The sequence below is a fragment of the Macrotis lagotis genome, chromosome 6 (assembly GCF_037893015.1).
Source record: "Macrotis lagotis isolate mMagLag1 chromosome 6, bilby.v1.9.chrom.fasta, whole genome shotgun sequence".
In the NCBI taxonomy this organism is placed as follows: Eukaryota; Metazoa; Chordata; class Mammalia; order Peramelemorphia; family Peramelidae; genus Macrotis; species Macrotis lagotis.
Window position 1 is genome coordinate 225078970 of NC_133663.1, and position 16266 is coordinate 225095235.

Genomic DNA, 16266 nt, shown 5'->3' on the forward strand with positions numbered 1-16266 from the left:
TTCAAATAATTATAAAACCCAGAAACAATATAAAAGCTTTTTAAAATGTATTTCACCCTTTGGATAATCTTAAGTTCATAGTTCAAAAAAAAGCAGTGACTATAAGAGTAGCTCTAGGAAGAGTAGGGCCATAGCAATGAGAACACCTTTTACATATTCACCAATCTCTATTACAGATTGTGGATTAAAGAAACTTGTCATAAAGTTCTTGAATGCAATCTGTTTCTGAATTGATACTGATACATGCCCTATTCTATCACCCATTCATTTTTTTCATATCCCCTAGCCAAAATCTTCCTCTTCAGAGGAGTACTAATTGGGAGAGAATACTTTTTAAAAGACTTTGAAAATAGATTTCCTTCTACTAAAACACAAATTGAGAAATACTTCTCACTTTCTTCCAGGAACTCAAGATTACCATCAAGTAGATTAAAGCATACCTCTTTTTAAAAGAGATAAAATTCTTAGAATCCCCCAAATTGTTAAAACACCTTTGGCACTCTTCTCTACTAATCCCCCAACTGTTGACAGAATTTGTCTTTTTGAAGGCATTTACATAACTCCCCATCTTAGTAGCACTAAAAGCGACAAAGGGCAATTAGAATTCTATCCAAACCTAGTCTAACTGATTTAACTGTCATTGTAAAACTCAATCCTCTCTGAGCCCCTCCCCCCAAGTCAATAGAATTTTGCAATCATCAGAAGTTTGTATGAAGATATTCAGTAAGTAGTCAGAAATCTGAGACTGGACTTAATGAAAGGTAATGAATTTGTTGTTAGATGTATTGCATTGATTAATGTAGTTGAACAGAAGAAATTAGAAAAATAAAGGACTAAAGAAAAAATACACAAAATTATCAGATTTCTAAAAACAAGGAGTGACAGTTTTTTAGCTCAGAAATATCAATAATTCAGTTATTTTTTTAAAAAAAGTATAGAGTATCTAATTAAGAGTTTCAAGGTCAGTTATGTTGTGGTGATGGAACAACCCAATGAATATCAGACATTTCACAGATAACAGATTTTTTGCTTGTTCATAGAACCTGAACAAATGGAAAACTTAAACTGAAGTTCATAGTAATCCTTAAAATGAGTCAGACTTGAGAGATATCAGATTTTAATTAGGTAGGGAGAACAAAGAAGGAAGAATACAATTAATAGTATTAAAGCATGAAATGTTTAGATTATTTTTTACTTCTCCTTTCTTTATGTTGTAGATACTATTGACTCCTACAATGATAGAAAAAATAACCCAAAAGTAGGGACTCTAGTCTTCAGGAAAAAAATTCAAACTGAAACACTGATTAGTAGAATCATATAGTATGGCAAAGATTATAGTTTCAACTTTATTTTTTTTGTATCTATATTTGTAGTGGATGAAATGGATCACCATAAAAGCAGATGATGGGTATGGGTTGAAGTGAAGTGAAATAGTCAGAAACATAGTATATATGATGATTACTACACTATAGTCAGAAAAATCAGCAACCACAAAACAAATGGAAAAAAAAACCTGAAAATTAAAAGATCAAGCTTGGTGCCAAAGAAAAGAAATGAGAATGCATCTCTCTTCCTTATTTGCACAGGCGGGGAATATGGGTGTGAAATTTGATTGGTATAAAAAAAGATTAAGCTTGGTTAATGTGTTGGTTAGTTTAATTGATTTTTTCCCATTTATTTTTGTATCCAGATGGCTTTTAGTGAGAGAATTTTAAGTGGTATAAAACAAAATATAGAAATTTAACATTATTAAAGCATAGACTCCATAAGAAAATGTATTAGTTAATTGATCAGAATTTCAGAACTGAAATTCAGAGAAGCCAAAGTTGTCAGAGGGTTGAAGAAAAAAGAAAAGAGAGGAAATACTGAAACTAAATAAAGCAGGTTAGATGCTAGAGGGATCATTATTATGGAAGTCTAAATTGAAGAATAAATTAATGAATTAAGAATGAATAAAATGAATAATGCCAATTTGATAGAAGAGGAAAGTTTTAGTTGAATAAAATAATTGAGTCAGAAGGGGAATTTTCTGTTGACAGAAAATTTACAAAACAAGCTCTAGAATGGATTTATGGTAAAGCTGATTTTGCAGTTCATCTTCTGAAACCTATGTCTAAAAGACTGAGATTCTTTAACTTGCCTTGTGATGTAAATCACTGAATATGTTATATTTCAGTTTTCCCATCTATAAAAGTTAATTCAAATCTCTATCATCAACGTTCCAAGATGGAGTCATCATGGAAATTAGTAGTATCTCCTACTTCCCAAATATCATTATTTTTATTTCTATGTTCTTTTTCCTCTTCTCTTATTTGTCTCCCCTACACACTTACCCTGATAATGATAAATGGCAAGACCATGGTTAATGAAACTTATTGGTGGGGAGCATATTATTATAATGGAATCAGGTATGCTGAAAAAAGAAAAATAATAGCTTATACAGTTTATAATATCTAAATGAGAAAGGGTGGGAGTTGGAGATGATTGTGAAGAAAGAAAATTTGTGTCTTTTCAGTTGACCAAAGCATCAGATGAGTGTTCATAAAACTTGTGAACCTGAGATAGATCAGACATCCCTTATGTAGGATGGGGGAACATCCTTGAGAGAACCTGGAGAAATAATGCTGCATTTTTTAAAGAAAGCCTGATGAGGTTTGCTACCAACATGAATGCTATACAAAGACTAATAATTTTGTTCCTGGTTGGTATGAAACAGGTAAGTATTACCAAGGATCTAAGGCAGAGACTGTTAGTACTGTGGGCTCTACCTCATCCTTTTATAATCCTGCTCCTTGTTTTTCCATATGCCATTGAGGAGCATTATGGGTGACTGAAGGGAACCAGATCTTAGGTGTTTTAGATGGAGTCCTTAAAATAACTTGAGTACATTCAAACTGAAAATTAGGGATTACACAGAAATTGAAAGGAATTTTCCAACTGACAAGTCAGATAATTGTTTAGGACCAGGGACCTTCACTAAGAACAATAGAATATTAGGTTGAAGAGTCTGTTTGCTATTTCTGGTCCCTTGACTAGATTCTTAGGCTTGGTAGATATCTATGAAAATTCATGAAAAGGATCTAGCTACTAACCAGCTGTATTACAACAGAGAGGACCCTGAAGAGGCTGCATAGTTGAAACCCAGCAGATGGTAGCAGAGAGTAGCTGAGGGAACAGTGCAGCTGGACTATATCCAAAGAAAGAATGGACAACGATAGTATCTGTGCAAATATAGCACAGTAAAAATGTCTCAAATACTCAATAAGTAATGTGATGCCTCTAAGAGAGCATCAAAGGCCAAACAATGTCCAGTAGTTGAAAAGAGCACAATGACATCCCCAGAGGACCTGAGCTTCACTGGGTACATGCATATACCCATCCTTATATATAAAACCCCAGCCTACTAAGTATATAGGAAGGAGATGGTACCCCTATGTGCATGGAAAAAAAGATGATCCTTCTTGTTGCTTTTTTCCCCCTGTGCTGTTTGATTATATTTTTAGGGTTTTGAACTGACATACTCATTCTGATTGGTTTCATAAAAAATACCATTACCAGTGGGACTCATGGACTATGATTTTGAGTGAGCTGAGTGTTTGGGGATTTCATATGCTAAAAAAATTCAGATGCTGCATGTCAAACTGGGGATTTGGACTAAATTATTTCCAAAATTCTTTCTACCTCTGGGCTATCTAAGGAGCTGAAACATATCTTGCCCAGAAGGGTTATAACCTTTCTGGTAGGACATCCTTAATTACTCTCCTCTTTCTCTGTTTTCTTATTCTGAGAAGTCCAGGAGCAACCTCATAGACTATATCCCTATATCTATATCTATATATCTATATATCTATATATCTATTATCTATACATATATCTATATATATGTATAGGCTTTCTATATAGGGTCATAAATATTATGTACTAATGTATACATGTCATATTTATGCCATTCTCACAGGCATATACACATATACACACAAACATATATATATGTGTGTGTGTATATATATATGTATATATATATATATATATATATATATATATATATATATATATATATACATACATACAATTATCAGGACAAGTAGGTGGTACAATGAATAGAGCATTGAGACAATAAGAATAGAGCATTAACAAAGGGGTTAAGGAAGACCTGATTTCAAATTTGGTCTCAGATATTTAACAACTCTATGAACTTGGGCAAGTCATCTATTTGTTTGCCTTAGTTTCTTCAACTGTAAAATAGGGATAATACCATCTGCTTCTAAGTGTAGTGAGGATCAAGTGAGATATTTGTAAAGCTCTTAATGCAGTGCTTGGCAATGGCAGGTGCTCTGTAAACATTATTAAATATGATGCACATATGTCTATGTAGTTAGGTGTATATATGCATGTGTATATGTATGATATTCATAGGAAAAAAAAGTTTTTGGAGTTTTTGGCAACAGTGTGTTTGTGCCTCTATTTTTCCCTCCTCAAATGTCTTATAAGCTCCTTCCAGATATATCAACTCCTAAACAAAACATTCAAGTCTGGCCTTAGCTTCCTGGCATCCAATCAAAATTCTTTCATACATATCTAATTTGAAATTGAAGTAAGCAGAGGGAAAGCAGAAAACCATCAGATCCCAAGACTGACAGTACCCAGGTCAAGTTTACTCTCTCAGTAAACAGGAAAAAAAATCCATATAGAAACTTGAAGCAAAGTTTGTGACTTCTCATCAGAAATATTGCTAGGCTTCAGGGTGATTATTTCCTGGCAACAGTGAGCATGTTCTCTCTCATTCTCTTTCCTGCTGATCTTGTAGCAAAGATTCAGAGAGTTAAATGTAGCACTTTGACAAAGCCTGATGTACTGTTTTCCATCCCCTTCCATATCCCATTCCTAATTTGCCATCTCCTCTCTGCACCACTATTTTACTAATCTTTTCTAAAGGAGCAAGGCTAAGCTCTTCTGTGTTTGTCAGATATCTTTCCATCTCTACAAAAATAGCCAAGCAGGTCCTTCCCTTTGTAAATGTTCCTTTTATCAAATCTTATTTGTCACTGTGAGAGTTTTGCTCTTTTGAATTTAGTAATGCAGAAGACAGTTACAAAAGAGCTTCTTTCTCTTTTACCCTAAACCTCAAAGGGATGGGAATGGTGCTTTTATGTTAAAAGATTGGCCAAATGCCCAAGGTTTAGGGCTGTCTCTGTGGAAATGTTTCATTCAGTCTATAGTCAGAGAATTATGACAGAGAATCTGACCATCTGCTACAAATCTCTAACTATCCATCTTTCTATCTATCAATCTATCTATCCATCTTTCTATCTATCTGTCTACTTATTTATCTGTCTGGCTTATTGTTTCTCTATCTCCATCATCTCCTTTATGTCTATATATGTGTATACATCTACATCTTATGTGTATATGCTTATACATATATCTGTATATATGTTAGATATAATTATATAGGACTATGTATCTATACATATATATATACATATATATATACATATATATATATACACACATGCACATACATATGGGAAAGTATTATTTCATGTGTATTTTGCATAAGCATACAAGATTTCCCAAAATATTAGTGCAATTTTAAGCTTTAATAGTTTACAACAGTTATATATGCTATATATCTCTAGACACTTATTACATTATTTACATGTATAGTAAATAAAATGACCTCCATTCACATAGAAGGAGGAAAAAAGCATCTACCTTTATTCCTCTTGTCTTTGTTTCTGTCCCTATTCCTCTGTCTCTCTATGTCTTTCATTCTGTCTCTCTCTGTCTTTATCTCTCTCTCTCTCTCTCCTCATCTCTGTTTCTATGTAAGGAGGTGAAAACAGTCCTATCAGAAAAATGGATGGGTTGAGAAACAACACTGGAGAAAGAAGGAGACTCAGTCTTGGGAGAGAGACAGAGACACACATATACACAGAGATACACACACACACACACACACACACACACACACACAGAGAGAGAGAGAGAGAGAGAGAGAGAGAGAGAGAGAGAGAGAGAGAGAGAGATAAAGGTAGAGACATAAATAGACAGACAGATGAAGAGAGAGACTGAGAGAAGGAAGGAAGAAAGGGGGAGGAAGGACAAAAGAAAGAAAATGGAAGTGGTGGGAAAGAAAAAATGGAAGTAAAATTGCCCATTTTCCAAGAAATTCACATTCTTATTAGTGGAGTCAATATATAAATTAGTTTAGTTGTAGGGCAGATGTCCTAAGAGGACAACAATGGGTTGAGCAGCATGGCCCAGGGGTCTTTAGGGTACATTGACATAGCAGGTGGTTTTGCCCTGGAGTCTGGAGTGTAGGGGAAGGACCAACAGGATGTAGCAGCACAACGGGTGACAAGGGCTGGTGGTCTTCCATCTCACTAGAAGGATACAGTTAAAAATACCTGTGACCTGATTTGATTTCACATCAATTACCTTGCATCCTATTTTAAATAGATGCTTTTTCTTCTGATTTCACTTGTCATCTGGCAGTTTTTCCTCTAGAGTCATTGTATTATGGCTCAAGAACTGTGGAGGTGAATAGAGGGTATATATCCAAACAGTCCCTGAAATCTGGAAAGCAACAAGAGATCTCAGAGTTATTTGTGAACTTCTGCAGGATTTATGCTACAAACAGAACCAGAAACTGGATTATATTTTAAAAAAAGATAATTAAAATCAATGGTATGCTGAAGCCAGCTTGAGCCAGCTTGGGAAAGTGTGTACCTCAAAAATCAGCAAACAATTCAAACATTTCTTTGTTGTATGTCCAACTTTAGGAAAGTGATGGAGAAAGTGATAATAACACAGCTTAAACTTTTAAATTGTGTTTTCTATACACTCCCCTGACCCACCCTTCACTCCCAAAGCTGGCTGTCAAACATTTACCAGGAAACTGGTAATTCAATTGAATTTAAAGGTAGCTCGTAGACTTTGCTTGGAAAGAGGTTTTATCCTGTGAACAAAAGAGAACATTAATGTGGGGAGCTCACTTTTCAGGATTAGCAAGGAAAATAGCATGCCATGAAAATAATTATAGCTTATGTATCTGCATATGTTGAGGGGGCTCAAATCCCAGCTCAGTCATTTACTATTTATGGGAGTTTGGGAAAGTCACTTACTTCTGGAGATCTAATTTCCTCATCTGTAAAATTAGGGGGTTGGACAGGTTGATCCTTAAGGTGTCTCCCATATCTAAATCTACAATCCTGTGTTTCATTAAAAACTGTATGCCTATATATCACCAATAATTTCTTCATCATAGAAGGGGCTTGTTGTAGGAAGCAGCAAAGGACATAGCAAAAAAATGAAATTGATAATTTCTTAATGAACAGGAAATGACAGGTTATTGAGATGACAGTCATTTCTGCTGTAAGCAGGTTGAGCATTGACTAACTGTTAGAGCAAAGGTCGAAATCAATATCAAATTAGAAAAAAAAGATAAATATAAAAAGTCTGTAATCAATTATGCCAGCTCTAATTGAACCTCTTTTAAAAGCAACATTTTCTGGGAAATGTTGGGATTTGTGGTCCCATGACATTCTACTTCTTGCCTATGTGTTTTTGCATGGGTGATGCCCAGAATGTAGTCTCTCTTAAATTCTGCTTAGAATCTCTAGTTTCCATCAAGGGTCAGTTTGGTACCACCCCCTATACAAGTTCTTTTTTGATGCTCTCATTAGTGCACTTCTACTACTGAAATTACTGTGAATTTCATTTTGTCTGACTCTCTATTACCATGGCATATGGCATGGTCTTCTATCATCTACCATCTTGACTTCTTTTTTATACATGTTACAATGGAATGTTATCTTTCTGGGGACATGGACTATTTATTTTTTTCTGTCATAATCTCAGCACCTAGGTTAGTCTTTGCCAAAATAGTAGGTTTGCAATCAATGCCTGTTGAATAGAATTCAGAAATCTTCCTAAATAATCATTTTCTTTGATTATCAAGCCAAGCTGCATAATCTATGTAATATACAGAGCTGATCATGCCATTCCCTGCTTTATAAACCTCAGTGGTTTCCTGTTATTCCTAGGATCAAATTTAAAATCCATTTGTTTTTTAAAGCCCTTCATATCTTTTGAGTCTTCTTATATTGTTTGGATCATATACTATGTACAAGGCAGCAACACTGGCCCTTTTTGTTTTTTCTTGCATATGACTTTACTTTTCCAAATTCTTTGTTTTTACTGACTGTATTTCATCCCTGAAATGTTTCCCCTTCACACTTCTACATCCTGGCTTTAGTTAAGATTCATTTCAGATACCACCTTCCTGTAGGAATGGGGGGATGAGAACAATTTGTTCCAATGACCATGAAGATAGCTGAAGCAGGAGCTATTTCAGACATCAAAGATGCCAAGGTCATCCACTGCATCCAGTGCCATTGCCAGCCATCTTGATTTTTTTTTTGCCACTGGACTTCAATGACTCTGGAACAGAGTGAGACTGATGACTCTGTACAGGTATGCTTCATTTAAATGCAATTCAACAAGTCATCATCCAGTGATTTCATTCATCCTCTTCTAAAAAGAAAGGCAACACAACTTCCCTCTGAAATGATCTCCAGTTTTACCCTGTATGTTTCTTGTATGTACATAAATGTTAGTTTCCCCCTGCACTACTTAATCAGATACTAATATTTTTCCTTTCCGTGTATTTTCAGTGCTTAGACACACAATAATCACATAATAAATGCTTATGGTTTGTATGACTGATATTCATAATCACTGTATATAGTATTTTAGAGATTTTAGGTTCATTAGAGATCATATAATCCAGCTCCCCATTTTAAATAAGACTAGAGAGAATCAGTGACATGCTTATACTCACAGAGCAAGTTACTGGAAAACCTAGCATTAGAATTTAGGTTCTTTCCAAACTCATTAAAATCTTCTATGGTTTGGACCCCTGTTAGGGACTGTTGTTTGGGGGAGCATTGTAAATTATCTTCACCTTGTGTCCTTGAGTACCAGAACCTTATCTTACTAAGAGCCACGGAAGTGGGAGTGGATTAGAGACTGGGAAGATATTTAAGCACTGGTGTTTTGGTAAATAAATGGAGCACTTGGAGATCTTGATGGAGTACTTGCTTCCCTTGTAGTCCTTGTGTTCCGCCCCTCCAATGCTGGCCTGGGGAAGACTGAGGGAGTCCAGAAGGGGACTCAACATAAGTCCGGAAAAGGGACTCAATGCATATGATGTCTGAACAGGAACTAAATATATGGCACCGTAAAGGGGCAGGAAAATGGAGTTATCTGAGTAAAGTCCGGTATAAGGACATAGTAGATACAAGCAAGAGAACCAGGCGATATCCCAAAATAGAGGACTCTGGAGAAAGTAATAGATTGATTTGTTACTTAGGGGGCTGATCTTAAAGAAAGAGGAACCAGCGAAAGTGAGAAAACAAGTATTTAACAATGAGGAGTCAGGAGTAGAGTCTCCAAGGAAATGGAACTTCTTTTTCAAGCAGCAGTCTACCACCAAGCACCAGCACCATGCAAGGGATGCCGAGAACCTGCTTGCTGTTCTTTTTGGTCCTGGCTGACTGCCTGACCATTCTGTGTTCTCTGGGCATGACCTGGGCTCCTGGACCTGTGACTGCCTGCAGAGACCTTTCATCACTGACACAGACAATGATGCAGACCTTGACTTTGACCTGGTTTTGGGAGGAGGAGGCTTCGTGGTTAATTTGTTAAGAAATGGGGGGGGGGGAAGATTTTTTTTCTGGGATTGAGAAATTTGGATTTTTTTCTTTCAAATGAGGCCTGTGCTAATGGCTAGTATTTTGGTATTTAGTCATCAATAAGACATTTTTACATCTCTCCACTGGCCTGGAGAAGTGGGCAAATGTTTCTATATTTTGAGATTTTGGTGCCAGCCAGGATGTCCAAAGTTTTCTGTGTTTGTGTTAGTGTCTAAACTCTGAAATAGGTAAAGTTAAATGTTATTCCTTTTAGTTTGAATTTTGAATTTGATTGCTTTGAAAGGTTTTTTGTTGGCAAAAGAAAAAAACTTTGTAATCTTTGTAAGTTTGGGATAAAATATATTTCCAGGAATTTAGGAATATTGATTTTTACCACTGACATTTTTTTTATTTTTGAAGTTTTGTTTGCAACTCATGTGGCATTCATTATGTAATAATTTTATTTCAAAAAAAGACAAGATGGGGGATATGTTAGGGACTGTTATGTGTGGGAGCACTGTAAATTATCTTCACCTGGTGTCCTTGAGTCTTATCTTACTAAGTGCCTTGGAAGTGGGAGTAGATTTAGAGCCTGGGAAGGTGTTTTGGAGATCTTGATGGAGTACTTGTCTCCCTTATCATCCTTGTTTCCTGCCTCTCCAATGCTTGCCTGGGGAAGATTGAAGGAGTCCAGAAGAGGACTCAATATGAGTCTGGGAAAGGGACTCAACAGACCCCAACAATTTTTTACCAATCAATTTGCATTTTAAATCTTGCTATTTATTGCTCTTTAATTCTTGTGAGATATTATCCAAAACACTTTGAAGATTCTGGTAGTATAAGACAAGAATCTGAGAAAGTGAGATTTATGGATGTTCACCATTTAGGCTGCCTTTGGACTCTTAGGAGTAAGTCATTTTGCACATTGCATTGGATTTAAAATTTTGAGTAGACGCAGGGTGAGGCTTTTCTTAATGTACAGGAAATGACAGGTTAATGAGTGGCTCATTTGCATATGAAAAGGTCAGGAAATGAATGAATTTATGAATGAAAAAACTTTTATTTAAGCACTTAGCATATGTCAAGCATTATGTTAAACAAGTTTAAAAAAAAGATGGTCTTGGCTCTTAATGAGATCACAGCCTAATTGGAGAAGAGAATACTTTAAAAGATCAGCTAGGTGCTTCAGTGGGTGGAATATTGGGCCTGAAATCAGGAAGGTTCACCTTGTTCTTGGACACTTGCTAGCTGTATGACCCTGGGCAAGTCATTAATCCTATTTGTCTGAGTTTCACCATCTGTCAAATAAATCACAGAAGAAAATGACAAACGTTCAGGTTTTTGTTTTTGTTTTTGGGTTTTTTGCATTTTTTTATTTTGCTAAAAAACTGCAAATAGATTCTAAAGGACTGAACTACAAAAAACCATTTAAAAGAAAGTTTGAATACATTAAAGACAGAAGGCCTGAAAGAATCAAGGGTCCTAAGGGTGTAGCTTCAGGGTGGATAGCAAGATGTACAGGTTCTTGGGTCACATCCTGAGTTCAGAGATCTGTAAGCCAGAAAGGCAGAATAGATGAGAATAAAAATAGCTAGTATTTATAGTGTCTATCTGCCAGGCTCTATTATGTGCTAAGCACTGTGCAGATATCTTACTTGATCATAACAACAACCCTGAGAAAGAGATGCTTTTAGTATCCCTTTTTTACTAATGAAGAAACTGAGGTAGAAGTAAAGTGACTTATCCAGAATCACACAACTACAGATTGCCTAAATCCAGGCCCTGTCCTTTATCCTCTGTGCCACCTACTTGATTCTATCCAAGTATAACGTGAAGTAAAACCTGATCTAACATTGGATAACCCTCCATGGAACAGGGCAAGCTTTTCACTGACAGAAGACCTATATGAAAAGTGCATGGTCAGTAGCTTATATTTTAAATGTGGAGCCCTCCCAAGCAAAATGTTTTACAATGATCTTTTTTTTGGGGGGGGGAACAGTAACAGTAAAAGAAAAGAACTTAACAATAAGGGGGTTAGGTACCCTGCCACCTAGATCTCTGTGTAATATTTATTTGGCTCTGACATTTGCAACCCATTGCAGTCAGCCAAATTTTCTTCTTTGGGGACAAATGATCAATAGTTTTTTGTTCCCTTTGGTAATGTATGCTTCTACTAAATTTGAATAATGGAGCTTTCAGATCCCTTGGTTATTCTATATGAGTTCTCTGCAAAGGTCAGAGCTTAGAGAACCATGAGACCATTTGTAGCTCTATGCTCTCAGACATGGGCTGAAGATGAAGCTTAGGTAAGCCACATTTGCCATCCATCTTCTCATTTTCCTCTGATGACTACTCTAGATAATTATTTGACCTATATCAGTGGCTCCATCAAGTATGTCCAGCTTAGTTTGGTATCTTTAAACTTTATAACATTGACTGTACTCAGATAGTTTAACAAGTCCATGGTTATCATGACATTCCTTTTAAATTTAAAATATGGATAGGTATGTTGTTAAGATAAGAAAAGGAGCAGCCAAAGTGAATTATAATGAATGTGCTGATAGCAGAGCAATTACTTCTCACTCCTCAGTTAAGAAATGACATGAAGATAATGATTCCATCAGTTCCAGTGCAAGAGCAATAAAATGAGAAATGATCAACAGAAACAGACATTATCTCTTAGCTGGGGTCAGTGTAGTTCCTATTCAAATATCAAGTATTCCATCTGATGACCGGGTGTGTGATAAAAAAGCTGACAATTCTGGGAAAACTTTATTTCTATATCTTGCCATTGTCCTACCATAATGACAAAGCATGTCCTTGAAATGCTACTTATCTAAATAATTATATAAAAATGACTTAATTGTGACCTTGCACAATGTTGTGCAACTAAAAATGGTATATTCTTTAAATGAAAGAGTACTCTCAATAATTGTTAATGACACTATTGACTCTGAACAGCATGACCAGATGTTTCTTGTCATGTGGTATTTTGACAAAGAAAAACTAGTTAGTTCACTTGAACATTTTGTGTCTGTTCAGAAAATATTAACTAATTTCTGCTTTTTTTTGCATCATCTGCTTTTGACCAGTTAAAAGATATCCTTAGAGTTCCTAAAGATAATTGTTGGTCTTCAAGGATATCTCTGTTTCATGGTGCATAAACTGTGTTTGGATTTACCAGAGGAATACAAGACATCTAATAAATAGTGAAATAGTCTATGTATGTGCATTATATATTTTTCAGGTTATATTTGGAGTTTTTGTGCCTTCATGGAGAGGAATCCTAAGTAATAGTAACAATGGATCCCGGATGGAGACTTTTAAGTCTAAGCAAATGCAAGATAAGCAAAAAAGAGTAAGAACAGTGTGTGTTAGAAAACAAAAGCAATACACTATTTTATGAGATTTTCCTATTTTTTCCCCCTCCTTCTTGTCATCATCTTCTTCTCTCTCTTTTATCCTGGGTTTCTCTATCACTCTGAGACTGGTAGTATAGGGAGTCTTCATAGGACAGATTCTTGTATTGATTGGAAAAAAAAAATTTTGATCTTTTCCCATTTTCAGCTCCCTCCCTCCTGCCCCCGCCTCCCCACAATTCTCCCCTTCTGCCATTTTTGAAGATTCTTCAATTGATGCTAAATTTAGTGTGGCACAAAAAAAAAAAAAAAACAAATTCTAGAACTCAGTGAACTACAGTGAGTAGAGTACATGGGTCAAGGATAGCATTATATTCAGAATATGTATAATATATTTCATAACTGTTAGGGACTGTTGTTGTGTGTGAGAGCACTGTAATTATCTTCACCTGGTGTCCTTGAGCACCAGAGCCTTATCTTACTAAGTGCCATGGGAGTGGGAGTGGATTAGAGACTGGAAAGGTATTTAAAGCACTGGTGTTTTGGTAAATAAATGGAGCACTTGTAGATCTTGAGGAGTGCTTGTCTTCCTTGTCATCCTCCTCTTCTGCTCCTGCAATGATGATGCTGGCCTTGGGAAGATTGAGGGAGTCCAGAAGTGGGACTCAACATAAGAGTCCAGGAAAGGGACTCAGCATATGACATCTAGTAACAGGGACTCAACATATTGGCATCCAAACTGGGACTAAACATATGCCACCCATAAGGGGACAAGAAGGCAAAGTTATCTGAGTGAAGTCCAGGATAGGGACACACAGAAACAAGCAAGAGAACCAAGGAACATCCCATAGCAAAGGACTCTGGAGAAACTAATAGGTTGATTTACTAGGGGGCTGAAGTGAAAGTGAAAAGACAAATAGTATTCAACATTGAGGAGTCAGGGGTAAGTAGTCTCTGAGACTGTGCCACAGAGAACGAAGGTTCTTTCTCAGCAGGAGTCCATACCAGTTCCAAGATGGGATATGGAGGATGGGCTTGCTGCTACTTTTGGTTGCAGCTGTGGGCCTGACTGGGCTATGCTCCTTAAGCACAATCCACACCCTTAAATCTATTGTCAACTTCAGAGACATCTCATTGTTGCTAAAGACCCTGACATTGATGCAGACCCTGAGGCTTATGATGAGTTTCACTTGGGAAGCCACAGAGAGTTTCACTTTCGGGCCTACAGCCCAGTGCACCTCAGCCATTGCTCTGGCAGCAGAGGGCTGTAAATGGAATGCCAGCTGAGTTTCCTGTGTTGAGAGCAAAGATGTCACATGCTATTGAATAGTTTGTTATGGTGATGGCTAATGTTTACAAAATGCAACAATTCCAAATTGTACTGTCAACATCTAAAGTAATTTCTTTTTTTAAAACAATTTAATTTATTTTGAGTTATACAATTTTCCCCCTAATCTTACTTCCCTCCCCCCCCACCCCCCCACAGAAGGCAATTTTCCAGTCTTTAAATTGTTTTCATGGTGTATATTGATCCAAATTCAATGTGATGAGAAATCATAGCCTTAAGGAAGAAACAAAGAAAAAAAGATAGCAAGATCATACAATGAGATAACAGTTTTCCCCCCTAAATTAAAGGTAATAATCCTTGGTCTTTCTTCAAACACAGTTCTTTCTTTGGATACATAGGCTGCTATGAATATTTTTGTACAAGTGATGTTTTACCCTTTTTCATCATCTCTTTAGGGTATAGGCCCAGTAGGGGTATTGCTGGATTAAAAGGTATGCACATTTTTGTTGCCCTTTGGGGGTAATTCCAAATTGCTCTCCTGAAAGGTTGGATGAGTTCACAGCTCCACCAACAATGCATTAGTGTCCTAGATTTCCCACAGCCTTTCCAACAATGATCATTGTCCTTTCTGGTCATATTGGCCAGTCTGAGAGGTGTGAGGTGGTATCTCAGAGATACTTTAATTTGCATTTCTCTGATAAGTAATTATTTAGAGCCATTTTTCATATGACTATGAATCACTTTAATTTCCACATCTGTAAATTGCTTTTGCATATCCTTTGACCATTTGACAATTGGGGAATGGCTTTTTTAAAAAAAAATGACTCAGTTCTCTGTATATTTTAGAAATGAGTCCTTTCAGAAATACTAGTTGCAAAGATTGTTTCCCAGTTTACTACATTTCTTTTTATCTTGGTTACAGTGGTTTTGTCTGTGCAAAAAGCTTTTTAATTTAATGTAATCAAAATCATCTAGTTTGTTTTTAGTGACATACTCCATCTCTTCCTTAGTCATAAACTGCTTCCCTTTCCATAAATCTGACAGGTAAACTGTTCCTTGATCTTCTAGTTTGCTTATAATATTGCTTTTTGTGTCTAAATCCTGTATCCATTTTGATCTTATCTTGATATAGGGTGTGAGGTATTGATCTAATCTAAGGTTCTTCCTTACTAATTTGCAATTTTCCCAGCAGTTTTTATCAAAGAGAGAGTTTTTATCCCAATACCTGGACTCTTTGGTTTTATCAAACATCAGATTACTATAATCATTTCCTGCTCTTGCACCTAGTCTATTCCACTGGGCCACCACTCTGTTTCTTAGTCAATATCATATACTTTTGATGACTGATGCTTTATAATATAATTTTAGGTCCAATAGGACTAAGCCACCTTCTTTTGCACTTTTTTTCATTGAATCCCTGGAAATTCTTGATTTTTTATTTCTCTGATGAATTTAATTACCACTTTTTTTCACTCATTAAAGTAATTTATTGGAATTTTGATTGGTAGGGCACTAAACAGGTAGTTTAGTTTTGGTAGAATTGTCATTTTTATTATATTAGCTTGACCTATCCATGAGCAGTTGATGTTTGCCCAGTTATTTAAATCTGATTTTTGTATGAGAAGTGTTTTATAATTGTTTTCAAAAAGTTTCAGAGTCTGCCTTGGCAGGTAGACTTCCAGGTATTTTATATTTTCTGAGGTTACTTTGAATGGGATTTCTCTTTCTAGCTCTTCCTGCTGTATCTTGCTAGACATATATAGAGAAGTTGAGGTTTTATGAGAGTTTATTTTATATCCTGCAACTTTGCTAAACTTGCTAATTGTTTCCAGTAGTTTTTTGGATGATTTCTTGGGATTCTCTAGGTATATCATCATGTCATCTGCAAAGAGTGAGAGTTTTGTCTCTTCCTTCTCAATTC

The 16266-nt window shown here is 36.0% G+C and overlaps 1 long non-coding RNA gene across 4 annotated transcripts in view; it reads left to right on the plus strand.

The window, feature by feature from the left end:
- Positions 1-711: 711 nt before the first annotated feature.
- The window catches only part of LOC141491436 (uncharacterized), a 108536-nt gene continuing 92981 nt past the window's right edge, over positions 712-16266 (plus strand). For all 4 annotated transcript variants that reach the window (XR_012469606.1, XR_012469608.1, XR_012469605.1 and 1 more), the window contains exons 1-2: positions 712-761; positions 2516-2716. This is a non-coding gene — a long non-coding RNA (uncharacterized LOC141491436). The remainder of the gene's footprint in view (positions 762-2515; positions 2717-16266) is intronic.